Here is a 25,843-nt window from a genome sequence, read left to right on the forward strand (position 1 = left end):
CAAAGATGATCTTTCCATCATCTTTTAGGGTTCTAAATAATCATCCATATCTACTAGTTAGATGGGCCTCCCAATGTAGCAACACACATTTTTTTATCTTTTTCTTCTTTTTTTTATTTTACAATTTTTTTTTTAGGGTTAACTCAAAAGAAATCTAGAGATCGTATATAAAATAATAAACTGCTAAGCTGTATAGAGAATGAGCAAAAGGGTTACTCTTCAAGAAAATGATAGGCTCAACAACTCACTTGGCACTTATTTATGACATGTTCATTCCTTCAAGCAACTCATATTTGTCTCCGACATCAACATATAAAGTAGCAAACATAGCGTAACATCACTTAAGACCAAAGATAATACAAATACTAAAATTTGAAATTAATCATGTCATCCAATGTTAAAACAAATCACACAAATTTTTTTTTAAACAACATTCTACCCCTAACCTATTATAAGCATGAAAGGAAAATATGCATGCAGAAATATGAATATGATGCAGAAAAACTAATTAGAAAAGTTACACTTAAAATGATAGAAAAAGAAAATAGTTTTTTTTTAAAGGCTCAAAAGTTTGAAAATGTATATTTATAGAGGAGAAAGAAGAAGAAAAATGAACATAAAAACTTAATAAGGAAAAAGAAAATGTCTGAATTTTTTTTATTTTTTGTTTTTTTTACTTTTTTTTATTATTATTATTTTTTCAAACTATGAAGATGCGTTTCTAGAGTCACTACACTCCATATTCAGCCATCTTCAACACAAAACATTAGCAACAGTTAGTTTCTACAACAAAAAATCAGTAAAAACTTAACCAAGATTCCACAATTGTCGACTATTCCCTTCCCCCAACCAGAACGAAACATTGTCCTCAATGTTTTAAAGGATAGAAGTAAAGTTTAGAAGACATCACCTGGGTGGTGCAACACAGAAGAAAATATTTACAGGCAGAGAGTTAAATCTAATTTGTACTTCTTACTGCGGCTACTGTTACCATCATTATTTGGATGCTCCAACACAAAGGTCTAGGGGTCTGGCTCCGGTCTATAAGCTTGTAACAGATCAAGTAGCTCATTAGCAGTGTGAGCACAAATAAAGAGTTTTTTCACATTAGAGGGAATGAAATAGTTTTTTATTGCATGGTTAAGAAATGCGATAAAGCCATCATAAAAGTTATTGACATTTAACAAATTGATGGGTCTCTGGTAGATGTGCAGATGGGCCCAAGATGCTAGTGTGATAAGTGCCTCTAGTGTTGCAAGATCTCCTGGAAGGAAAATAAAAGCATAAGCATGATTAAGCATTTCAGTTATTCTTTCTTCCATACCTGAGACGCCTAACTTTTCTCCAGTTGATGAGTCAGACGAACTGCCCAATGGTTTTAGGACTCTTGGGATGATGCCTAACACTTGACTTCCTCTGACAAAAGCTGCTTCTGAGACCATTTTTGATAACCCTCGGTTACCTCCTCCATACACCAAGTGTAATTTTCTCTCTGCTATACTTCGACCAAGATCAATGGCTGCCTCAATGAACTCTTTATGTTTGCCATAGTTAAATCCAGAAAGCACACAAATGTTCTTGAATTGTCTATTTGGAGTAGTTGCCATTGAGATACTTCTCAAAAAACAATTTGTGAGTGCCTGAAAAAAAATCACATTTAAGAGTCTTGGTGACAGTGGGTCACAGTTGTGTATGAGGTAACATGTCATTGTCAAATAACGCGTAAAGCACGTGGCTCGCGAGTCAAAAAGGAAACAATAAAACGGAAAAAGCAAACAGTAATAAAATTATTAAAGACAATAATGCACACAATAAAACAATAGTGAAATAAAATAACAGTAAAGTAAAAGGATATTTACAGGTAGTTGTGACTGTGGCTCATAACTTCCTCTGGTTTTACGTCCAGAAACGGCTTGAACGCCCTCTATAGGTCAATGATAGGCTTCCTATCAAGTTTTCTTATAAACTGGCAAACAGGGTCGTTTATAGTTAGATTCCTGAGACTATATCGTGCATGCTCTTTCTGGAATAATGGCCATAACTAGAGAATCGCTCCTTGCACATATCCACTGGGATGCGCTTCAAGAGACAAAATGATATCATCCAATGACTCCTTATTCAAGCCATCCCTAATGAATTGAATCTCCCTGTTATCAAACACCATTCCTAAAGAACATGGGTTTTTATTGCAACTCATTCTGGAACACTTATGACAAGCGACAGAAATTCTTCGAGCTCGTCGTTTTCTTGCATAATTTCCTTTACCACAACCAGGCATGTATGCAATAAATTTTGGAGGTAACTCACCTACCGATCGTACTTTAACCTCGATTAACCAACGGATGTCAGCAGGTATGTTATTCCTCATGAGTAATCGCATGCGTTCGGACTGAGCTTTATAGATCGTGAGGAGGGCATTCTGAGGAAGTGAAGAGAATCGTTTTTGAAGCTTCGCTAGAATGTCGTTTCTGTCCATACTTTCGCCTCAGAATATCAGTTATTATGGAAAACTGAAGTAACTGACTTGATTGTCACGGAGTACCGTTATCCGCCACTTCACTGGGGTAACAAACTAAAGCACACAAACAGAAAAATAAATTAAAACACACAAAGAAAATTAAAATCATCCTCTTATTGAATATACCTCAAGCTCTAACTGGATGTCGTAAACACTTCTCTCAATATCTCTGAGTTGGCTTTCTAGATTCTCAACATAGGCTACTAACTCTGGTGGTTGTAGAGCCCAAATGCGATGTGTTTTACAAAATTGAATCTGCCTTTTGAGATGAGTTTTGACACGTTGAAGTGGTTTAAGAATGTTCAGGAGGAACGGTCTAAGTAAGGTACTCATGATTAAAAATGATAAGAGAAAACTTAATAGTTAAACAAACACACTTATGCAAAAATAATTTCAATTAGCAAAAGAATAATAAAAAGAAAGAAAGAAAAATCAAATCAACGAAAAGAAAAAAAAAATCAATTCAAATCTGGCGGGTCACTCAAATTTATTTCGGTGTTTTCTCTATGTGGTTGGTACTCTAGATATGGCTTTAATCTTTGACCATTAACTTTAAACGTGACACTATTCTTTGGGTCCTTAATTTCAATTGCCCAATGTGGAAAAACAGTATGTACAATAAATGGGCCAGACCAACGAGAGCGTAACTTACCTGGGAATAGGTGCAAGTGAGAATTGAATAAAAACACTTTCTGACCTGGAGTGAAATATTTTCTCATAATTTGCTTGTCGTGGAAGACTTTCATTCGTTGCTTGTAAATCTTGGCATTTTTGTATGCGTCATTGGGAATTTATTCAAGTTCTGCCAGTTGTAATCTTCTTTCTGAGCTGGCTTGCTGCATGTCAAAGTTGAATTTCTTGATTGCCCAATATGCACGATGCTCGAGTTCCACAGGTAGGTGGCAAGCTTTTCCATACACTAGCCTGTAGGGTGACATCCCAATCGGGGTCTTGAAAGCTGTTCTATATGCCCATAATGCATCATCAAGTCTTAATGACCAATCTTTTCTGTCAGGCCTCACTGTCTTTTCTAATATGTGCTTTATTTCTTGATTAGAGATCTCAACTTGGCCACTGGTTTGCGGATGATATGGGGTCGCCACTTTGTGAGTGATTGAATACTTTGTCAAAAGAGACTTGAATGCTTTGTTATAAAAGTGGACACCACCATCACTGATTATTGCTCGAGGGAATCCAAAGCGCGAAACAATGTTGCTTTTCAAAAATCCTATCACCACCTTGTGATCATTGGTTCTGCATGGAATTGCTTCTACCTATTTCGATACGTACTCAACAACAACCAATATGTATTGATGGCCAAAAGATGGGGGAAAGGGTCCTATGAAGTTGATACCCCATACGTAAAAAATCTCAACCACTAAAATTGGATTTAGTGGCATCATATTCCTTCGTGTAATGCTCCCCATTCGTTGACACCTATCACATGAAGAACAGAAAGTGTAAACATCTCGAAATATAGTTGGCCAATAGAAACCACATTGTAAAACTTTAGTCGCTGTTTTCTTAGCACTGAAATGGCCTCCACAAGCTTGTTCATGGCAGAATGAAAGGATATTCTGAATTTCACTTTCTGGGACACATCGTCTAACAATTTGGTTTGCACAATACTGGAACAAATACGGGTCATCCCAAAAGAAATTCTTTATTTCTGCAAAGAATTTAGCCTTGTCTTGCTTGGTCCAATGCTCTGGAAGTTGACCTGTAACAAGATAATTAACTATATCAGCATACCAAGGTAATACTTCCACACTCATTAATTGTTCATCTAGAAATGACTCATTCAATATTAATGGCTCTGTAATTGTGTCAAAATGGAGACAAGAGAGATGGTCTGCCACAACATTTTCTGTGCCTTTCTTATCTTTGGATTCCAAGTCAAATTCCTGCAAAAGTAACACCCAACGAATTAGTCTAGCTTTTGCATCTTTCTTTGTGAGAAGATATTTAAGAGCAGCATGATCTGTGAATACAATTATTTTACAACCAATGAGATAAGATCGAAATTTTTCCAATGCAAACACTACTGCTAGCATTTCTTTTTCAGTAGTTGAATAGTTTAACTGTGCATCATTTAATGTCATACTAGCATAGTAAATAACATGGGGAATTCGATCAACTCTTTGTCCTAAAACTGCCCCTACTGTATAATCAGATGCATCACACATGAGCTCAAATGGTAAGCTCCAGTTTGGGGGCTGAATGATGGGTGATGATGTCAACAACTGCTTTAGTTTTTCAAATGCCACAAGACATAAATCATCAAAGATAAAAGGTACATCCTTAGCAAGTAAATTGCATAAGGGTTTAGAAACTTTGCTAAAATCTTTAATGAAACGTCTATAGAAACCAGCATGCCCAAGGAAAAATCTTACTTCTTTGACTGTTTTGGGTGGAGGAAGATTATAAATGAGATCCACCTTGGCTTTGTCAACCTTAATACCTTTGCTCGAAATGATGTGACCGAGAACAATACCTTGTTTTACCATAAAATGGAACTTCTTCCAATTTAAGACTAAGTTCTTCTCTATACATCTCTGCAGAACTAGTGTTTAATGATGTAAACATTGATCAAACGAGTCACCAAAGACAGAAATGTCATCCATAAAGACTTCAAGGAATCGTTCAACCATATTAGAAAAAATGCTCAACATGCATCGTTGAAATGTAGTAGGTGCATTACATAATCCAAATGACATTCTCCTATATGCAAATGTGCCAAAAGGGCAAATGAAAGTAGTTTTCTCTTGATCTTTTGGTGCTATAGGAATCTAATTGTATCCTGAGTAGCCATCTAGAAAGCAATAAAATTCATGGCCTGCTAATCTATCAAGCATTTGATCAATAAATGGTAAAGGAAAATGGTCTTTACGTGTGACAGAATTAAACTTTCTATAATCAATGCATACACGCCATCCTGTAGTCACTCTAGTGGCTATCAATTCATTATCAGCATTCGTAACTACTGTGACTCCTGACTTTTTGGAGACAACTTGTACAGGACTGACCCATGAACTATCAGAAATTGGGTAAATGATACCTGCGTCTAATAGCTTAAGGACTTCAGTTCTAACAACTTCTTTCATGTTAGGATTTAACCGACGTTGCATTTCCCTAGTAGGTTTAGCATTTTCATTAAAGTGAATGTAATGCATGCAGTCTACTGGGTTTATACCTTTTATGTCTGCTATGGTCCATCCTAATGCTCCTTTGTGCTCTTTTAAAACATCCAACAACTTACCTTTTTGTTCGTCATTTAGGGATGATGAGATGATTACCAGTAGAGTACTTTCTTCTCCCAAAAATGCATATTCCAATGTGTTGGGTAATGGTTTGAGCTCGAGTTTCAGTGGTGATTCTGATGATGGGATGAGTTTCTTCTCTGATGGTGCTAGTTGTTCAACTCTTGACTTCCATTTATTAGTGTCCATGGATGGTGCTGAGTCAAGTAGGGTGTTGACCTCATCGACTGATCTGTCAATATCAAAATCAAAACCAAAGTGAGTTAAACATGTTTGTAAAGGATCATTACTAAGGTTTGAAATAAAAGTGTCATCAACTAATGCTTCAATTAAATCCACATCAACAATTTCATCATCTACATTGTGAGGTTGTTTGGCAATGTTGAAGATGTTCAGCTCCATAGTCATGTTGCCGAAGGACAACTGCATATTTCCAGTCCTGTATTGAATGTGAGCATCCGCAGTTGCCAAGAAAGGTCGGCCTAGAATAATGGGGATGTGCTTTCTTGAATCCTATATTGGTTGAGTGTCAATTACAATGAAATCAATAGGAAAATAGAACTTGTCTACCTGGATAAGCACGTCTTTCACAATACCACGAGGTATTTTTATGGACCGATCTGCAAGTTGTAACACCACTAGAGTTGGGTGTAATTCTCCCAATCCAAGTTTCACGAAAACAGAGTAAGGCAACAAATTTACACTAGCTCCTAAATCCAACAAAGCATTCTAAAGTGTATGGTTCCCTATACTACATGAGATATTGGGGGAACCCGGGTCTTTGCATTTTAGAGAATTTTGTGTTGGAGTATAGAACTAACGTTTTCTGTTAAAAATGTCATCTTTTGAACATGAATGTTTCTCTTTTTAGTGCAAAGGTCTTTAAGAAACTTGGCATAAGATGAAACTTGTTTAATAGCATCAAGTAAAGGGATGTTAACACTTACATGTTTGAAGATTTCAAGAATCTCACCTGCGTATTTTCCCTTCTTGCCTTTAGCTAACCTCTGGGGAAATGGAGCTTTGGGAACGTATTCTCATAGGTTGGTTTCTTTTTTCTCCTCCGGTGATGAGTCCTCAACATTCACAGGTACAATTTGATTTTCTTTTGTCACCGGCATCTCCACTTTGTTGTCGACTTTTTTTCCTTTTCGCAAGGTCATGACTGCTTTGACCTCTCCATGCTGCTCTGGTGAACTGGTACTTGCTTCATGTACTCCTTTAGGATTAGGCACTGGTTGACTTGGAAACTTGCCTTTCTCAACAGTCATTGCCAAGGTCTGAACTGAAGAAGCAAGTTTTCCCACCATCTTCTCGAGGCTTGAAACTGATTGAGCTTGTGAGTTGAAGCCTGCTCTCAACTCATTTCATAGTCTATCAATGGTGCGGTTTTGTTGCTCAATCGTAAAGTGAGTAACATTCTTGAGATTCTGGAATGAATCCTCCCATGGTCTGGGTTGAGAGTAGTTCTAGTTCTGATTGTATGGTCTAAATGGTGGCTGAGAGGCTTGAGGATTTTGAGGATTTTGTGGAGCTGGAGCTGCTGGTCCATTCTGTTGGAATCCTTGAGACCATGAAAAATTGGGGTGGTCTCTCCATCCAGGATTATATGTGTTGGAGTATGGGTTGTAATTCGATGGTTTTCTCATTACACCTATGGCATTGGCTTGATCTGAGTATGAGTCATGGTCATGTGGCTCTGTTGATTTAGCAGTCGATAATGATGCTATTTGTCGAGAGAGACCTTCAACCATCTCTTTGACTTATTTGATTCCCGAAGTTGACTCGCCAATTTGAACCTCATTTACTCCCTTAATTCTTCTAGTATTCTTGAGTGATTGACTCCGTTGTTGGGAATTATCCGCTTGTCGCTGGAAGAATTCCCAAATCTCTGATATAATTTTTAACATTAGCTCTCCTCTACTTGTTGCCATTAGCCATTCTTGCACATTTGGTAGTCCCTCCAAAAAGTATTGGCATTGGTGCCATTTCTCGTACCCATAATGTGGACACTTCAAGAGTAGCCTATTGAATCGCTCCCATGTTTCGAAAAATTGCTCGTCTTCTCTCTGGGTAAACTCTGAAATTTCCTTGCAAATAGCATTGGTTTTATGCACTGGAAAATATTTATTCAAAAATGTCATTACCATTTGTTCCCATGGTGTAATGCTATTAGCAGGTAAAGTATTTTACCATGAACGAGCTCTATCCTTTAAAGAAAATGGGAATAGTCTGAGTTTAACATCATCATCTGAAAAATTTTCATATTTAAATGTTTGACAAATAGCATGAAAATCATTCAAATGATTATATGGGTCCTCATTTTTTAGGCCATAAAATGTGGGAAGACAATTTAGCACACTAGGTTTTAGTTCAAAGCTCTTAGCAGTTATATTTAGGTATCTTGATGTGCTCAAATTAGCTAAGGGACTGAAGTAGTCCTTAAATGACCTCTCCTGTGGTGCTTGTAAATTCATTCCAAATTTATTTTTAACGTGCCTATATGTGCGAAGTATTTTTTCTAATTCAAGGTCTATAGGTTCAAGATTAGGAAATAATGACCTACGACCATGCATGCAGGGAACACAAAAATAAATGGGAACAAAACGAATAAAAATAAAGAAAAAGGAGAAATTACGATACTAACCTTATTGCGCTGTTACAACCTTTCTATCAAAACACACGAAAACAAATATGTGAAATTAATTAACTAAGAATAAATTAATAAGATAAAAAAAATTACAAAGAAAAATAAATTAAAAATTAAATTGCAGAATTGTAAAGAATAGAGAAAGAAAAGAAATACTAATCTCTAAATGCAGATTCACTTTTTTTTAATAAAAAAAATACAAGAAAACAATTTAAAAGAAATTATTCACAAAAATTAATTCTATGAATTAAAATTACTTACCTTCCCGGCAACGGCGCCAAAAACTTATTGTGCAAATTTTATTGAACTCGCAAGTGCATGAATCTATTGTAGTATAGATCAATGGTGACGAGTGTCGATCCCACAAGGAGGTGAATTTTAATTGTGTGTAGAATTAATTTTGTAAATGAGTGATTGGATTTGTGGTGGAAATGATTTGGAATATGCTAAAACTTAAATTAAAATGGCGAGAATAAATTCTAAAATTGGAATTGAAATGACGAGAATAAATTGAAGAAAATTCTATTGAAATGACGTACTTGGGTATCTGGATCCGTATCAACATGCATCATGGGCTAAATAATCTTTATTAATGCCAATTAAATCATGAGGGGGGAATCCACACCTCATAAACCACGCTCTAATCAATATGGTGCTAAGGGCTTATCGTGCCAAATAATAACAACCTTGTACTAGAGAGCCGGTGTAACCAAGGCTCTATCTAGACAAGATTATTATTATTTGTCGACGAGAATTCAAAACATCCACAAATTAGGGGGGAGAGGCCCCCTTTTTAAAGATACATGGAGTAAATCATGGCCATCGGATTAAAAACAGTTTGGACGCTCAGGATTGCGCCACGTCATCAGTCAACAGTACACGGTTTGACCACGCAGATGAACAGTAACATGGTTTGACCTGGGTTGAACAGTGACGCGGTTTGGTTGAAAATAATCCTGTGTGATGCATGTACCGTACGCTAGATTTTTCGTCCATTGATATGTTGTCACGTCACCATCAACAGTACATAAGAATTTTAGCCCAACAAGATCGTGACACCTCATCAGTCAATGCCACATCATCGGTCAATGCCACGTCATCGATCCGTCTATGTGAACAGTGTCATGAACAGTAACGTAGATAGTACCGTACACGTGAATAGTACCGTACATGTGAATAGTGCCATTTTTCCTTTTATGCTCCTCCTAAGGTTTTCGACCGTCCTGAGTTCAAAAGTGATGTCCGTTTTGCCATCTGATCTCTCGTTTATTGTGAAATGACCATGATGCCCCTAAAATACATAAAATACTTAATTAAAATAAAACACACATAATTAAATTACAAGAAGCTTAAATACATAAAAGTAAGGGTTGTTAGTAAGACTTGAAATGTAAAATGACGATTTTCTCCTTTATAACTATGCATTTTCTAACACTCAACATAACTCACCAACTTGACGAATCAGGACTTGTGGTTACGTGGCGACAAAGCTGCAATCAACCAAGGCCAGTAAGTAAGAATGTGCAAACCAAAAACCATGCATATATGAATAAATATATGTATTCAAAAACAAAAGAAAAAAAAGAATAAAGAACGAAGAAGATAGCACGGGGGAGGGAAGCATCACCTGCCAAGGTGACCGGAATCCCGCTGGCCACCATTTGGATCTGACGCCGGTTGCCGCTGCTACAGCCACTGAGAACTGCCATTGGAAATCGCGAAAGAGAAAGCCAGCCCAAAAAATAGAGAAAAAATAGAGAAAAGGAGAAAGAAGATAGAGAAAGCAAGAGGAAAAAAAAGAAGCAAGGAAGGGGGTACCACGCCGACCGCCGGAATGCCGGAACGGAATCTCACCAGAAGCCGCAAAAACAGCCGCGAGCCAACCAGATTGGGAGCCAAAACCGCAGCAGCAGCCGTCGAAACTCTTGCTGGAAACCACGTGGGGAGAGCACCAACCAAGAGCGAGAAAAAAGAAAAGAAAGAAAGAAAAAGAAAGAAGAAAGAAAAAGAAAAGAAGAAAGAAAAAGAAAAGAAGAAAGAAATGAAAAGGAAAAAGAAAGAAAAGACAGGAAGAAGAAAGAAATGAGAAAATAAAGTAATAAAAAAAGGGGGTAAAGAGAAGGAAAGAGCCTAGGGGAAACGAATGGGCGCGTAAAAAAAAAGAGAGAGAAAAGAAGGAATTTTCACCTATGAACAATGTTGATAAAGCCATGAGAAAAGACGAAAGTTAGAAGGAAGAAGCCACTGGAAACAATCGGTTTTATGGGAGATTTTTTGGGATTTTCAAAATAAATGATAAGAGACAAAGAGTGGAAGGGGTTTTAATTAAACCTAACCCAAACACACTACACAAAAAAAGAAGCCAGGGATGTTTGCATAACATTAATATTTTTCAAATTCAAACTGTGTGTCAGACAGCTGCCGCTTCCCAAGAGAAATGGGAGAGAGATGTGAAAACAACTGTTCATTCCCTTCGTCAGTTGAGTAAAAAAAAAAAGAGCGGGAAAATAAAAAGACAAAGAGAAGATTTTTAGCTCGAAACTACATGAAGTCTAATCAGTGGAAGAAACTAAGCAAGTTACCTCCCACTTGGGCAGCAACATGGGCAGCGGTGTTCGCAGACCTTCGAATAAAAGAGAATTCAATATCTCCTATAGAATTAGCTAAAGCTCTACAATCATCAAGAATAAGGCCATAACCAGTAGGATAAGAATAGTTCTCTGTGAGACCTTTAAAAACCTAAAAACAATCCATTTCAACAACAACACAAGACAATTGTCGCCGCTTAATCTAGCTTAGGATCTCACGCACACCAAGCGCTTTAGCATCCCTTACACCATAACTACCCAGAACACACGCACAATATGCTGCCAAAAAATTCCCATCAGAGTTGCGAATGAGCCCTCCATAACTGACTTTCCCCTGAGCTGAAAATATTGCAGCATCAATATTACATTTAAGCCAACCTGGATGAGGTGTCGTCCAGCAAATTGCCCCATACAACCTTGGAAAGAAGTAGCATTGATGACACCAGATCGCTGCCTCGCGGTTTGCCATTGAAACAGATAATTCCCAGCAGAGTTAATGATATGATGCACACTACAAACTTTGTTATTCCAAACTTTCTTATTCTTGTGATACCAAATCCTCCAGCATACCATGGCAACAAGATTACACATCTTTTTATTACAGCAAGTAAAAACTTGCTCCAGCTAATTAAGAAATGAAAATTGATAACCAACTAATCCAAATGAAGAAGTCAGCGAACATGTTTGAGCAAAAGCACAATTCACTAAAGCGTGCACAACAGTTTTATTTTGATGATTGCAAAGAGAGCAAATAGGCATTACCTCGAATCTCTTCTGAATAAGGTTATCGGTTGTGGGTAGCACATTCATTGCAACTCGCCAAAGAAATTTCTTCACCTTATTAGGCACCTCTAAGTTCTAAATTTTCCTACAAACACCAGATGTTGGGGCAATAGAACAATTATTAAGCATTTTATAACAACTACGAACGGTATACAACCCATGGGGGTCTGCCATCCAATATAACACATCTTTGTCCCTCCGAGAACTAAGCGGGATTAGTAATATGAGATTCCTGTCTCGAGTATCAAACAAATCTACCACTGGATCATAGTCCCATTTACGCTGCCCAGGGACCATCAAACTGCTGACCGGTTTTGTTGCTAACCTTTCGTTTAAGCTGGTGGAAATAAAACCATTTGCTACATCTGGAAGCTAAGAATCTGACACAATAAGAATGTTCTGACCACTACCAACTTGGATCCTACTGCCACGAACAATAATATGCTTAGCTGTCATTAAAGATCTCTACACAAAACTTGGATTATGACCCAAAGCAACCTCTACAACATATGTAAGAGGGAAATAACAAGCTTTGAATATTTGGCCAATAAGAGTTTCCAGATTCGTTAAACGCTTCCAAACTTGTTCCCCAGCATTGCCACATTGAAATCGTGTAGGTATTTTAAGCTAATTCCTCCATTGGTCTTTGGCTTACACAGCAATTCCCATTTCATCGAGCGAATACCACCTCCACCATTACATCTATTTCCCCACCAGAATGAGTTCATCATAATTTCTAGTTCTTTGCAAAGATCAAGAGGAAAAAGATAAACCTACACAGCATAATTAGGGATAGCTTGAGCCACTATTTTTAACAGAATTTTCTTACCAGCTCCCGACAACAAATTCATACTCCAGCTATGAAGCTTCTGCCACACCCTATCTAGGATAGAACTGAAAACTTCTTTTTTGTTCCTGCCAATAAGATAGGGTAAGCCAAGATAAGTGTCATGGTTAACAATAGCATTAACCCCCAAGATATGGCAAATCTGCTCCTTTACATCTTCATTAACATTCAAACTAAAGGAAATTGAGGATTTGTTAAAATTCACCAACTGTCCTAACCTCTGACCATAAACCCCGAGAATGCGCTTAATCAAACGAGCTTCACTTTGGTTAGCCTTGAAAAACAGAAAACAATCATCCGCGAAGAATAATGAGATACAACAGGGGCTCCTCTAGCTACTTATACCCCATGGATCAAACCAGCACGCTCATTCTTACGGATTAAAGCACTTAGACCCTCCGCACAAAGAATGAATAAATACGGCGTCATAGGGTCCCCTTGTCGAAGCCTTAGTGGGAATAATAGGTCCAATCTCCTTCACATCCCGAATAACATGATTCCGAACTGTAAAAACACATAGCATGATCAAAGTCACCCATTTAGCATCAAATCCCAGCCTAAGCAACATAGCTTCCAAAAATGCCCATTCAATTCGGTCATACACCTTCGACATATCGATTTTAAGAGTAGCTGCCCCAACTTTTCATTGTCATTTCCTCTTAAAAAATGCATAATGTCAAAGGATATAAGGATATTATCTGTTATGGCTCGGCCCGACATAAAAGCACTCTGAGATTCAAACACTACAGAGCCCAGAATAGCCTTCATTTTATTTGAGAGCATTTTAGCTACAATCTTATACAGAACATTGCATAAAGCAATAGGCCGCATATCCGATATTGACTCTGGTTTTGGTTTCTTGGGGATCAACACAATAGATGTGTCATTTAAACCCATAGGAAAAGAGCAAGTAGCAATAAAATGTAAACAAGCCTTAGTCACATCCTCACCAACATTAAGCCAAAATCGCTGGTAAAAGGCAGGATTCATATCGTCGGGTCCTGGCAATTTGTCCGAATGCATTTCGAAGAGGGTCAGTTTAGCCTCACTGGCTGAAAAAGGTTCTACCAGTAAATCATTTTGCTCAGCAGTAACTTTTGTCTCCACACAATCTAAAATTTCATCATTTTGACAACCATCAGAAAGTAAATAATTTGGAGAAGTAGTTAGAAATGAAACCGTCCATTTCAGCCGAGGTAGTACACCACTGTCCTTGAGCATTGCGGACAGGCGTAATAGAATTCCTTTATTTTCTTACTGAAGCTGTAGCATGGAAGAAGCGAGAACTCATATCCCCCTCTTTGAGCCAAAGCAATCTTGATCTCTGTTTCCAGAAAACATCTCGGCTATGGAAGAGCTCATTAAAACGCTTTCTGACCTCCGTAAACTCCTCAATACCAGCGAAATCACGCCACCCCCTCAAGAGAGTCATCCTCCTTCTACACTTAGAAATACCATTTCGGAAATCATGAGCTAAGTGACCTCCCCAATGAAGTAAAACAGTCCCACAATTTAAGATTTTTTGTTGAATTGGATACACATGCGATGAGGACCAGCTAGACCGAACCACCTCTGCACAATCAGCCTCTCTTAGCCACATATTTTCAAAACGAAATCTTCGATGCCTACTGGAATGAACTAAAGGTTTTGGGTCCATAAAAATAGGCAAATGATCTAAGGTAGAAGACTCTAAACTCCAAACCCGAGCTTCTTTGAATCGACTTATCCAATAATTAGTGGCAAGAACTCTATCCAACCTTTCCTCCACCTAATTTTCTGACCCCCGAGACCACTCCCATGTAAATTGATAACCTCCATACCAATATCAATTAAATCGCAATCAGACATAGCTTGTTTAAATCCCTGCAGCTTCCAATTTGGATGCTCATGCTTTCCTCGCTTCTCATGAGTAGCTAAAAGGTCATTAAAATGCCCAATGCACACCCAAGGAAGAGAGGACACAGTAAATAATATGCGAAGGATGTTCCAAGATTCACACCGGCAACTGGATTCCGGAAAACTATAGAAGCCCGTCATCCTCTACTTTCCAAAATCCTGATACTCAACCTCCACATCAATACAATTTCTAGAGAATTTTAATAATAGCACTTCACTGCTTGCTTTCCAAAAAGAGCAATCCCTCCACTTCAGCCCATTGGCTCGACGGCAAACAGCCCCTCTGTTCGTAAATTTTATACGCAATATCTATCAATGCCAATGTGCAAGTATACACAACAAGTAATAAAGTGATAAGTATTCAAGATCGTCTCCACAGGGATTGATGTTATTCAAAATGTTATAGCACTCACAATAACGCAACTCAACTTGAAACTGAAACCAACAATTGTCAAATAATTTCTATTGTAATCAGTAATTGAAATAAGAATTAAATAAGACAATACCGTAATAAAATAAACTAGCTTAACTGTGTCTAAGATTCAATTGAGAATATAGTAGTTGAATGATCAAACTCTTCTAATGGGGTGACTGTTGTTTACCATATTAGCACCAATTGTTAGAATAAGTGTTGCAGTACTAGGCAGAATAAATCTGCATCCTCAGCTATCGCATGTTGGAAATCTCATACTTTTAAATCTACTAACAATGACCAGTTGCTCATATATTTATGGTACGGCATTATAACCTTTAATCTTTCTACCCTACAAGGTGAACACCTATGTCTAGAGTGTCACAAATCCTAACTTAAAGTATTGACCTTATGGGATTCGGGATAACCTAATCCAGGAAACTCAACTTAGGAACAAGTAATACTCTAATATCCACTAAGACATGCCCTTTTGCTGCTCTATCTTAACTGAAACTGTTAAATGGGTGGTCAACTGAAATAACAGTTATATTCATAAAAACTACTAGAGTATAATGCTACAACAATACCATAACAACATATAAGAATAGTCAAGAACCCATTAGATTATTTGTCACTCAACTACAAGTAAATTTAGTTCATAATCTAAATGAGAAAAATAAACATAAACATATTGGTCTCGGAATACATCAAATCAATTAAAGGAAAAAGATAAATATAAGTTGAGCATAATGAGAATCAAAGTCAAGTAATTCTGCACGATTGTCCAATGTTGCCAAAACAACACTCTTCAATTCTGATCTTCTTCTTCTTCGTTCCTTCTAATTATTCTAATGATAATTCCCTTCCGTCTTTCTATGTGGTGCACGCCTCCTTTTTATATTGCAAATTAGGTTAAACCAAAGCCTATGAGCGTGCATGTGTTTAAATTAGGAAACATTCAGATCGCGATTTTATGGCTGACTCGTGCCTAAGTTTTCTCCCGCATTACTCCCAGATTGCTACTGCACTGGTTGCTTTAACAGCCGCCACAACACTGCTTTATTTTCGATTGTTACTTCTTTTGTGGCCATCTTCCTTCCTCCTCTTGTTCTTCTAATGCCTCAACATCCTCTCATGAATTTAAAACCTGTTTTTAGCACAAATTACTATGATTCAAGCAAAACTTATTAAGACTCAACTAAAATGAATGTTTATGCAAAAGGTAATCAAAATGTAATGAAAACACCTTATTTGTTCTCTAAGTGACCTTAATTCAAGTATAGAATTGATGTAATAACTCTCATTTCCTAGAGTTATCACCCTCATAGCCCAACTTCTTTTTTAAGCTTTCTAATTTATTTCTATTACAAAGAGTTTCAATAAGGAAAATAAATATTGGTTTTTTACATTTGGCCCATTCCTCCAGCATTTGAATTGTTCGTGGTTGGCCTAGCCCATGGCAGTTCCAGCTTAGGACACTCATTTGTCTCGGTGGGCCTAATCTACAGGGCTCACCGCTGGTCCATTTTTTGAATCAAGTGGTAAAATCATCACTTGGGAAGATACCTCTCCTTCAAAGCCCATTTTGCTACACAATTCAATTTGTGACCTTCTTATTTTAGAATCATTTACAATTATTCTTTCATCCATATCATCCCCAGAATCTGTATTGATATCAATTTCATTTATTGTCCCTGCAACTTGTTTTCCTTTCACAAGTGATAGAGTATTGTAGGCAACAGACTGTCAACTTCTTTATTAACTGCCATGATCCCCATATCCACGTTCCCCTCAATATTCTTACAAATAGCATGCCTGGGATTTGTGGCAAGAATTGGGTCAATTACCATGGTAACTGCGAAGTCCCTGTGCCTTCATTTTTCCTCATCAACTTCCTCCGGTGGTACTGATCTCAGCCACCATTCGCCGAAATTCATCGCATTTCTTCTATTTGGTTCCTTCATACAGTGACCATAAGCTTTCACAATTTCGCCAGGAGGGCATTCATACAATTGGGGACACTGTTTTTCAGTATGGTCAAGCAATCCACAAATAAAGCAAAATATGTTAAGGCGTTCATATTTAAAATCAACCCAAATCTAGTCTCCGCCTGCCTTCTTTAACTTCATCCTTCTCTTCAGAGGTTTTCTAACATCTATAGACACTCGGATGCACATGTAGTTTCTCCAAACCCCCATTAAATTATGCTCATCAGACTCTAGAAAAGTGCGTAAGTAATTGCCAATATCCTTTAAAATTTTCTTAGACATAAAGCTTATTGGCAGGTTGTAAATCTGGATCTAAAACGAAGTAAAGCAAAGTTGGACATTCCGAGGTTGTTCGTTCTCCTCCAGCCACTTAACAATCAGAATATGTTGATCAATCGTCCATGGTCCCGAGTCAAGAACCCTTTTCACGTCCACTTCATGAAAGAATTGGAACAGAAATAGCGTGGGAGATAAATCCTTAATACGAACTCCCTTCCTTGGCCACCCTAACGAAACTCCGAATTTCCTTCAGACATCACCAATGAAAAATAGAGAAAAGAGACAAGAATCTGACTAGAAGAATTAAAGTTCTACGAATATATAAAAGAAACTTGTCATACAGACAAGACAAACAAACTTGTACCAAAGAGAAGACACTTATGCAATTTGTAGGTATTAATGATATGGCAATTGAAAATATTATATTTTTTAATTTTTTTGTACCAATAAATATCATATAGAATTATAAAAATTTATTTCTCCTATTTATATTAATGATTAATGTTGACTGTAGATCAACTAATGATCAATCTAGAATAACCAAGATCTCGCTAAACTCTAGTTATTGATTTAGAATTAACAAACCAAAGCACACAAATGACTTAACCAAAACCAAACAAATCAAAAGGCACAAAGCTTTAAGTTGTTCGACCTAAAGTTGGCCTCTGTCCACTGAAGAGCGAAACAATAATTTTATTTCAATCACAGAGAGCAAGTTACAAGACCCATGGAGAAGATACAAACTTTCTATATTCCATAGTCACGTGAGAGTATATATACAGATTTAGAGGAGTCTAGAAAGATCTCTAGTTGCCCAGTTGTGTTCTGGGTTTGTTACAACAAACTAAGATTTTTCCCGCTTTCATAACAACTAAAAACAACCTACTCATGTGCACAAATCATGCCTTGAATAAGTAATCAAAATGATTGCCCATTTATTTTTATTAGCTCTTGTGTTATAACTGAATGCACGTAAAGAACATATGCTCTATTTGATGTATTTGACTACCATTGGATGGATATCTTCTACTCTATTTAATCTTTTAACCGACAAGTCGACAAGTTATATGCGACTCAAACTATAAACTGACACAGCAGCACCTTCTGGAATCTAGTTTCAAGTTCATAATTCAATATTCTCCATCTTGAGCTTGAAATGCTCTCAAACTAGGCACTTTTCTCTTTATCCTATGCAAAAATTACCTTTCAAATATACTTGCTAAACCTAAAGAAAAGCTTAAATTTAGCACCAAGAACAACTTTTATTAACATGTCAGCGACATTCTCATCTGTATGGATCTTTTTCAACTTCACAGTTGCCCTTGATAGCTCTAACCTAATGAAGTGTAGCTTGATGTCAATATGCTTGTTCGTTTCATGGTAAGTCTCAGTTTTACTAAGACATCACTTTGATTGTCACAGTATATACCATAGAGCTTTGATCAACTCCAAATTCTTTCAACTTGTCCTTTAACCAAATAGCTTCTTTAATGGCTTCAGCAATATCTATGAATCCTTTTTAACAGTTGACTATATTCTGCCATTGAGCTTTCCAATTCATAGTACAATTGTTGTAAGTGAATAAATAGCATGTAAGTGATCTTATCATATCTAGGACTTTGAAAAATTTAAGTTTACATACCCAACAATCAAACTACCATCTTGCCTTTATCCTCTATACAAGAAACCATGACTTGATCGTCCTTTTTAAATACCTATGTATCTATTTTACTGCCCTTCAATGGTTATTCCTAGGATTGGCCATATAGCTGCTGACAGCAGTAATAACATATGAGATATTAGGCCTAGTTAACACTATTGCAAAGATCAAACAACCAATAGTATATGAGATATTAGGCTTGGTTAACACCATTGCATCATCAAACAACCAACAATACTTGCATAAGGAATCTTTATCATTTTAGACTTATTAGATTCAATCTTAGGACATTGTTGTTTTGATAATCTAAAATGGGCTAGTAATAAAATTTAACTAACTTTGAATGATTTATTTCAAACTTATCAAGACCTTTTTTAAGTATTCCTCTGGAATAAAAAACAAACCTTCATTTCAAACTCCTATTGAAGTTGTTGTTTCAAAGCTTTTATTTTATCAATGTTCTTACGTGCAATAAGCGTGTCATCCATATGTAAGATGAAATAAATCATTTTCCTAGAAACCTCATTGTAGTAAATACATTAATCCAAAACACACCTCTGAAATCAAACTTCATCATGAAATTGTCAAATCTGAGGTATCATTGGCTAGGTGACTATTTAAGACCATAAAGAGATTTCTTTAAGAGACATACCTAATCAACTATAATTGGATCCATAAAGCCTTCAGACTAAGCCATTATAATCTCTTCTTGTAACTCACCATGTAAGAAGGTAGCTTTTACATTCATCTATTCTAGATGCATGTCATTTACTGGCATAAGTGATAGAATGATTCAAATAGAGGCATGCCTAACCACAGCAGAGAAAACATTAGTAAAATCTATACCTTCTCTTTGTGTAAAGCTTTGGCTGCAACCATAACTTTAAACCTTTTTGGCATAACACTTGATATGCCTTGTTTCATTCTATACACCCATTCACAGTCTACCAATTTTTTCTTCTTTAATTTTTCTACAAGTTAACAAATACCATTCTTGTATAGTGACTTTATCTCTTCTCTCATAGCATTGTTCTACTGATCTGCATCTCTGTTAATTCATATCCACTTAAATCTACATATCTATACTTCTTTATTGTCTTTATCGCTCTCCTTTACTACCTTTGATAAGTTGGTAATCCTATATAGCATTTTGACTATCAGAAGGCCCACTGGTACTATTAGCATCATCCCTCTCATCTTTTAATACTTTATCTTCAATAGTATCTGTTGTTTTGTCAACAAGCTCTACTTTAAAATGTTGTCTATTTGATTCATAACTCCCCTTTGTGTCCTCGTACTTCAGAACATGACTTATGGCAATCATTTCTATATAATTGAAAACAACAACTCTGCCAATTTTACACCTTGAAGAATTCAAATCATTGTACCAAAGCCTAAAACCCTTTATACTTTCAAGATATCTTAAGAAAATACACTTAAGTTTACCTTGCTTAACATGAGCATATGCAGGACAGCCAAAATCTTTAGATTTGAATAGTTTACAACCTTTCCTGACCAGATCTCTATAGGTTTCTTAAAATCTAAAGCACTAGAGGGACTTCTACTTACCATATAACAAGCTATCATCAATGCATCGTACTCTTTCATTCATCTTTATTACATCTTCATTTAGGTTCATGCCATGACTAAATGTAGTGTTACGCATTTCTATACCTTCTTTTGCCGCCCGTTTTCAAAAATTGCACTTTTTAAACCTGTAAATCCAAAAGAGTTTATTAGGATTTTCCAAGGTAGTAGGTACCATCGCACATGCCGGCATTCCAAAGTTGCAGTATTTGAAATACTAACTAGGCAACCCAAGTGGGGACGAATTGAGTTTCTAAAAATTATGGAGTGTGTTGGTTAATTTCTATAAGCAATTACTATCAATGCCAATGTGCAAGTATACACAACAAGTAATAAAGTGATGAGTATTAAAGATCATCTCCACAGGGATTGATTTTACTCAAAATGCTAAAGCAATCACAATAGTGCCAATTAATTAGAGACCGAACAAACAATTGTCAAATGATTCTATCGTAACTAATAATTGTGAGAGATGAAATTAAAACAATACTGTAATGAAACAAACTAAGTTAAATGTGTCTAAGATTCAATTGAGAATATAGTAGTTGAGTGATCAAACTCTCCTAATGGGGTGACTATTGTTTACCAAATTAGCACCAGTTGTTACAATAAGTGCTGCAGCAATGGGTAGACTAAATCCGCATCCGCTGCTATCGCATGTTGAAAATCTCATACCTTTAAATCTACTAATAATGACCAGTTGCTCATATATTTATGGTATGGCATTATAACCTTTAATCTCTCTGCCCTACAAGGTGAACACCTATGTCTAGCGTGTCACAAATCTTAACTTTAAGTATTGCCCTTAAGGGATTAAGGATAACCTAATCCAGGAAACTCGACTTAAGAACAAGTAATATTTTAATAATGTCCGCTAAGACATGCCCTTTTGCTACTCTATCTTAGCTGAAACTATTAAATGGGTGGTCAACCGAAATAACAGTTGTATTCATAAAAACTACTAGAGTATAATGCTCCAGCATTACCATAACAACATAAAAGAACAGTCAAGAACCCATTGGATTATTTATCACTCAACCACAAATAAGTTTAGTTCATGATCTGGATGAGAAAAGTAAACATAAACATATTGATCTCGGAATACAGCAAATCAATTAAAGGAAAAAGATAAATATAAGTTGAGCACAATGAAAATCAAAGTCAAGTAATTCTGCACGATTGTCCAATGTTGCCGAAACAACACTCTTCAATTATGATCTTCTTCTTCTTCGTTCCTTCTAATTACTCTAATGATAATTCCCTTGCCGCCTTTCTATGTGGTGCACGCCTCCTTTTTATATTGCCAATTAGGTTAAATCAAAGCCCATGAGCATGCATGTGTTTAAATTAGAAAACATGCAGCACATGCAGATCGCGACTTTATGGCTGACTCGCGCCTAAATTTTCTCCCGCATTGCTCCCACATTGCTACAGTACTGGTTGCTCTAACAGCCGCCACAACACTGTTTTATTCCCGATTGTGTTTTACTTCTTTTGTGGCCATCTTCCTTCATCCTCTTGTTCTTCTAATGCCTCAACATCTTCTCATGAATTTAAAACCTGTTTTTAGCACAAATTACATGATTTAAGCAAAAATTATGAAGACTCAACTAAAATGAATGTTTATGCAAAAGGTAATCAAAATGTAATGAAAACACCTTATTTGCTCTCTAAGTGACCTTAATTCAAGTTTAGAATTGATGTAATAACTCTCATTTCCTAGAGTTATCAGAGTGCTTGAACAAAAATTTATGCAAATATAAAATAAATTAAAAAACAATAACTAATAAATAAAACAACCAAAATATAAAGAGAGAATGGAAGAGAGAATCAAACACAAAGATTTTTACATGGTTCGGCCAACCCTGCCTACGTCTACGCCTCTGAGCTTGCTAGGCTTGAAGATTTCACTAATCAAGCCTCCAAGGCTTCAAGAACTTTTACAATTGACTTCACAGATGTCAATCAACTTTTATAACAAGAGATTATCCCTAATTACTTAACCCTGTTAGCCTATAGGGCTATAAAGTTGATTTTGATGATAACAAACCACATGTTTTGGATAAACAAAGATTTACACATTGTGTTTTTATAACAAGAAAATGATTTTTATGAAATAAGATTGTTTTTCAAGATGTGGACTAAACTGAAAGAGTTTTACCATCTTTGATTTTAATAAATATTGTTTTGAATTTCAGATTTGGACCTATGTGAAAATATTTAAATATTTTGGGCCATTCTATAATTTCACATATTTTGGGTCATATTATAGTTTCAAAAAAAAATTGGATTAATAAAGCATTATTTGGAAATTTTAAAATTGGACCTATTTAAAAAAATTTATAACGTTTTGGGCCATAATACAATTATATAACATTTTGGGGTAAAACTATAATTTTAAAAAATAATTCCCTGCAGCAGTCACTTTAGCAATCGGCTAAGCGGATTTGACAAGTGGTAGATCGGATTTTAGGCAGTACCTTACTGGAATGAAAGCGGATATCCAGATTTCGTAAGCGGCATACCGGATATTCTAAAATTCAAATATTTGTTGTAATGGTAACATAAAAGCGACTACTGGATTCTGAAAGCGGTAAGTCGGCTATCATTGGAAAACACATAACGGTAAGTTTTTGGGCTCTAACTATATAAACTCAAATCCAATTCATTTTCAAGCCCTCTTACAAGGAAAAACGAGAAGTACACAACATATATTGAGCTCTCATTTCACAAATCATTATACATTGAATCATCTTTGTTCTTAAATTTGTATATCTACTCTTTAAGATAGTTTTCTGTTGTAATTTTCATTTCCTCATAAAATTTGTGAGTGTTTAAGTGTGTGAGACACTTGAGTGAAGAGATTAGGAGATAATCTCTTTGTTGTAAAGGTTCATTGACACCTTAGAAGTTAATTGTAAGCATTTGAAGCCTTGGAAGGCTTGGATAGTGAAATCCTCAAGCTTGGATTGCTTGGACGCGTGGACGTAAGCGGGAATTACCGAACCATGTAAAAATCTTTCTGTTTTTTTCTTCTCCCTTACTCATTTATTATTGTGCTTTCATTGAATTTATTGTTTTTGAATTTATTAAGGCATTAGATTGGATTGTTGTGTGATTTGGTTAGGATAAGTTTTTAAAATACTAATTCACCCCCCCCCATTGGGTTGCGTAACTTGTATTTCATTTGATATCAGAACGAGGTGCTCTTATTTAGACTTAACTGTCTAAAGCTAAAGATCAGTGGCAACTCAAAATGATTCACATTTAGGGAAGGACAGTCCACCACTAGAGCACCATATTTTGATAGAAATGATTACCCATATTGGAAAACTAAGATGATAATTTACTTGCAAGCTTTAGATTATGAGATTTGAGAAATTGTTAATAATGGTCCTTTCATGCCAACTACTAAAAATGAAGAAAGGGGAAGAAATTCCAAAACCTTCTAGTTATTGGACTGAATTAGAAAAGAAAAAAATGTTTTTAAACTCCAAAGCAATGAATGCTCTATTTTGTACATTAGATAAGAAAGAATTTCATAGAGTTTCTAGTTGTGAAAGTACTTATGAAATTTGGAAGAAACTTGAAGTTGTGTATGAGGGAACAAATCAAGTCAAGAAGTCTAGAATTAGTAGATATACTCGTCAATACGAATTGTTCCAAATGGAAAAAAATGAAAGTATGTATTCTCTGTATACACAGTTTACAGACATAGTGAACACCCTAGGAAAAACTTTTTAGAATAGGGAGAAAGTCAAGAAAATCATTAGGTCACTTCCAAAAGAATGGAGACCTAAGAGGACTGCCATTATGGAAGCCAAAGATTTAAATACATTACCTATTGATGATTTAATTGGTTCTTTTATTTCTTATGAGGAGGACTTGGCAGCCGAAAAAGATAATGAAGAGAAAAAGAGAAGCATTGCTCTCAAAGCCTCGACACATGAGAGTGATGAGGAAAGTGAGCTGGATGATGTGGAGTTGGCTATGTTGGCTAGAAAATTCAAAAAATTCTACAAGAAGACTAATGAGCGGGGAAAGTTCAGAAATTTCAAAAATAAAAAGGAGAAGAAAGAGCCAATTACTTGCTATGAATGCAAGAAGCCCGGACACATACGACCGAAATGTCATTTCCTCAACAAACTCTAGAAGAAAGCTATGGTGGCCACCTGAGATGATAGCGATGAGGAAACAATCGATGATGAAGAGTAACAAAAAATGACAAATTTAGCTCTCATGGCCTTTGGGGAAGAATCATTTGATGAACTTGATGAGGTATGTGATCTTCCTACATATGATCAATTACATGATGCCTTTAAAGAATTGCATGATGAGTGGATGAAGATTGGTAAAAAGAATGTATGTCTTAAAAAGAAAATGATAGAGCTAAAAAATGAAAATGAATCTTTAAGTGTAAAAATTACATGCCTAAAATTAGAGAATAAAACATTGCATAATAGAGTTGCTTTATCAAATGAGAAACCTAGCACTTCACACGAGCATCTAGAATTACACATAGATAACTTGAAAAATGAAAATGAAAATCTTAAGAAGAAGAGCAATGAGTTAAATGAGATTGTTTTAAAATTTACAAATGGGCAAAAGATGTCACAAAAATGTGTGTTTGACAAAGGAGGTATTGGCTATAAGCCTAATTTGAAACAAAAGCTTTATAAGAACTACTTTGTGAAGAGTACCTCTATTAACAATCAAGTTATATGTCACCATTATAATCAAAACGGAACATAAAACCTAGATGTCCTGTTAAGATAAATGTATATTATGGTGCGAAATGTGTTTGGGTTCCAAAAGGAACCACTATTAACACTCAAGGACCCAAGAAGATTTGGGTACCTAAGACTTGAGATTTTCTCTGCAGGACTTGAAGAAGAAGAATAATAAATGGTACTTAGACAGTGGTTGTTCAAGACACATGACAAGGAATTATTCTTGGTTTTCAAGCTTTACCAAGATAAAAAAATGTTGGAGATGTATCCTTTGGAGATAATTCAAAACGAAAGATCATTAGTATTGGCAATGCTGGTAATGTATCCTCTACCCTTATTGAAAATGTGTGTTTGATTGGAAACTTAAAACACAACTAAGCATTAGTCAATTATTTGATAAAGGATATAGAATTATCTTTGATGAATCAAAATGTGTTATTGAGAATGCATGTGATGGCAAGATTTTGTTTGTAGGAAATAGATGTGTTAATGTCTATACCATTAATATAGATTGTGCATCTACAAATAATAAATGTTTCTCCGTATTGCATGATGATGGTTGGTTGTGGCATAGAAGATTAGGTCATGCAAGCATGGATTTGATCTCAAAAATCTCGAAAAATGATTCGGTTAAAGGACTTTCAA

The 25,843-nt window shown here is 36.0% G+C and overlaps 1 pseudogene; it reads right to left on the reverse strand.

Annotated features, from left to right (window-relative positions):
- Window positions 1-25,843, reverse strand: part of LOC112095661 — a 178,173-nt pseudogene that overhangs the window by 75,447 nt on the left and 76,883 nt on the right.

The sequence above is a fragment of the Citrus clementina genome, unplaced genomic scaffold, assembly GCF_000493195.1.
Source record: "Citrus clementina cultivar Clemenules unplaced genomic scaffold, Citrus_clementina_v1.0 scaffold_1, whole genome shotgun sequence".
Taxonomy (NCBI): domain Eukaryota; kingdom Viridiplantae; phylum Streptophyta; class Magnoliopsida; order Sapindales; family Rutaceae; genus Citrus; species Citrus x clementina.